This window comes from Phalangium opilio, unplaced genomic scaffold (assembly GCF_054372755.1).
Source record: "Phalangium opilio isolate 3A_F unplaced genomic scaffold, DU_Popi_V2 ptg000011l_1, whole genome shotgun sequence".
Lineage (NCBI taxonomy): Eukaryota > Metazoa > Arthropoda > Arachnida > Opiliones > Phalangiidae > Phalangium > Phalangium opilio.
In genome coordinates this window covers 4,058,050-4,061,234 of record NW_028324147.1, presented here as the reverse complement: position 1 = coordinate 4,061,234, position 3,185 = coordinate 4,058,050, and the positions used below count along the sequence as shown (strand labels likewise).

General features: G+C 37.5%; 1 non-coding gene across 1 annotated transcript; it reads right to left on the bottom strand.

The window, feature by feature from the left end:
• Positions 1 to 272: 272 nt before the first annotated feature.
• Positions 273 to 345, bottom strand: TRNAV-AAC (transfer RNA valine (anticodon AAC)). Its single transcript has one exon. It is a non-coding gene; the product is annotated as a tRNA-Val (tRNA).
• Positions 346 to 3,185: the final 2,840 nt, after the last annotated feature.

Sequence of the window (3,185 nt, the reverse complement as noted above, 5' to 3'; positions counted from 1 at the left end):
TACCTGAAGAGGTCAGTAGTTACCAATTTAGGATGAGTATACCCGATGAAGTCTTGTCTAATGAAGTTCGTACTCAGATACCGAAGTTATTTTTTTATAGTTAGTTTTTAATTAAAATAAGATTTAGTCAAACGATGCCCACTTGTGTATCTATCTGCTGTGTAGTGGTTATCTCATCCGCTTCACACCCGGAAGGCCGCGGGTTCGAACCCTGGTAAAAATTTTCTAACATGCATACATAAATATTTAAACAAAAGAAAAAAAAACCGGGTTGTATCTACCAGGGCTCGAACCTGGGACCTTCCGCGTGTTAGGCGGACGTGATAACCACTATACCATAGATACTTGAAGACTTGACGTCGAGCCAAAATTTACCATTAAATTTCCAAACCCTTTGAACCACGTGGGAGCGGAGGAATTCTTTTAAGCTCGTTAGTTTAAATTCACAACTAAATTAGCTCAAAGAGGGTTCAACCTCGTGTATCATGGCTCAGTTGGTAGGGCCTTTGAATGCCAGTGCCTAAAAGATCAATCTTCGAAGATGGTCAGTGCCCGCAGTGGTCAGTATCCCACAGTGGATCCGTACCCGAAGGGGTCAGTATCCCACAGTGGATCTGTACCCGAAGTGGTCAGTGCCCGATGAAGTCGTGTCTAATGAGGTTCGTGCTCAGATACGGAAGTTATTTTTTATAGTTAGTTTTTAATTCAAATAAGAAATAAAATCCAATCTTAAAATGCATTATAATTCACTTGGAAGATAGCTATAAGAAATACCTCTCCATTTAAGAATGGAATAGAGCGGATTAAACTTGGAAAAACAGTTGAGAAATGAACTCTCAAAAACTAAATACTCATGGCGAGGAACAAAACATCAAACGCGTGAAAAATAACAGATATAAATTCGTGGTTTATTTACTCAGAATTCAAATAACATTCCGTTGATTTATTCAGCCTTAAAAGCAGAAACAATAACCCGTTAGCCAAGTGTAGTTTTATCTTGTTATAAGAAGTACTACCGAGGTTAGAATTTCAACTATAAACAGAGGAAATGATAGCTAAGCCTTTAACCAAAGTTCTAAAATAGAAAGGAACCATAGAATAAGATGAAGAAAATTCGCCTAAAACATAAATATCAAACTTTCCATAAGTGCGCAACAAACTAAGTAGGAATACTTAGATTTCAACAACTTGGATTATTTAACTTGCCTTTTTCTAGACCTTTTGCTTGAAGTAAAAGGGTGGGGATATGGAAACCGTCATCCTTGACGTCACACCTAATGTATTTGAACTTAGAAGCCAAGTGACATTGACGTAGCTATCAACCCGAATGTAAACATAAACAAGTTTTCTTTGCGTTTTGTGAACGAGAAAATAACGAGGATCCAATGAAACGTAGCCAGGAAGGAGGAGCTTCTAGCGGTTTAACAAAGTTTTAAGCCCTTCCCCTAACCTTCAACCAGATATTAATATGGGGCTATGACTTCTTATATATTATAAGATATGTTCACCATAAGTTTGTTAATCTCTGGTAACTTAGAAACTGGAGCTTGTAATTTGAAGTGAATGAGGTAGGTCATAGATTCGAGGTAAAGCGAGGGAGGTCTGGTGAGGCGCTGCTGTCAAAGGCTTAGTAATCCAGACTAAATAGGACCTAGATGGAACTTGGTCCTGCAAAATTAACCACAGAGTGTTGGACTTCAATTCACGCTTGTCGTTCTGCAAGAACTAGCTCGAGCTGTAAGTCTCTAGCAGTGTCATAATCTTACGATTGCAGGTAGAATAAATCCATGTAAAATAACATTAAATCTATCCTCGCGTCACACTTATTAGAAACGACATTACTTCTGAAACTAGGGAATAAAAGCGCAAGAACTTATTTTCGTATATAGCCCCCGGTGTTTTGTTAAATTTTGCGTGAAAAAAGACAAGCTAGAAGCTAAGGGGCGACTTAGAAAAGCGAAAGAGAGAGCGAGAGAAAAAGAATCAGAAAAGAATATAGTCTTAGTCTCTTAGAGAAAAGATTCGGAGAAAACGGTCCGGCCTATTATAGGGTGTACGGAGCCCTAGCATAGCTGGAAGCTATGGAGGCCGGAGTTGAGATAAGATGGAAAACCGAAAAACACCCATGCACGGTACCGCTACTGGCTACTACTATTCGCGCTTCCGCATTTATCATTCGCGTTTTCTTCAGTTCGAACTCCGGAGAAAATAAAAGAAAAAAAAATATAGAGAAAACTTTTCTCCTTTTGGTCTTCCCACTTCTGGTTGCTTGCTGCTACTGCTAGCTGGTTATCTACCCGAGCGTGTGCCTAAAAGAATGATTGTTCCCGAATATCAAGTAGATCAAGACTAGACTCATTCTTTACTTCCTCTTTATTATCCTCTACTTCCGATTCTAGGAGAAATAATAAGCTAATACGTAACGTATTTGAGGGGAAAGGCAATAATTTTTCGTGTTATCGATTTTTGTTACCTATTTTTAGCGATTTTTCATGATCTTTAAACTAAAAAATTACTAATTTCAATTAATTTAATTTGATCTATTCAACACCAATCAATGCGTTGAAATCATGACTCATTTAAATATAGTTGTGGGTACGCTATAAAGCTATGTAGATTATTTTCATTATAAACACGATCAAGTTTACTAACTAATAAATCAGGATTACGATATGGTTTAAAATCATCCAGAAAAATAAATTCTGTATTTCCTGAGTTACTGATTTCCCTGAGTCCCTGACATAATGGCTGATAGCCAACAAACACGTATGTTGTTCAAACACTTCATTGTAATCTCAACTATGAGCGGAAAACATTTTAAAAAATCGTAATTAGTTTTAAGCTAAAATCTTCAAAATCATGGAATTTCAGACAATATTGAGGAAAAATTACATATCAAAAGATCAGCAATAGACCATTTCTATGTAATTAAGATGGAAAAGATGCCTTCAATATCGCTCATTGGCGCCTGCGCTGTAGTGTTTGTGTATCATAAGAGTAACCCTTTCTTCACGTCGTAAAGGACCATATTACAAACCCTATTTCTTAAAGTTTAGAGGCGAGGACAAAAAAGGCCTCTTTTAGAAATAAGTCTCGAAAGAACCCTTTGTGTCTGGACAAAACAATGCCGTTTTTCCCGGCCATCCCTAAATCTTTAGACCAACTGCAGGAAATCGTCGATGCAA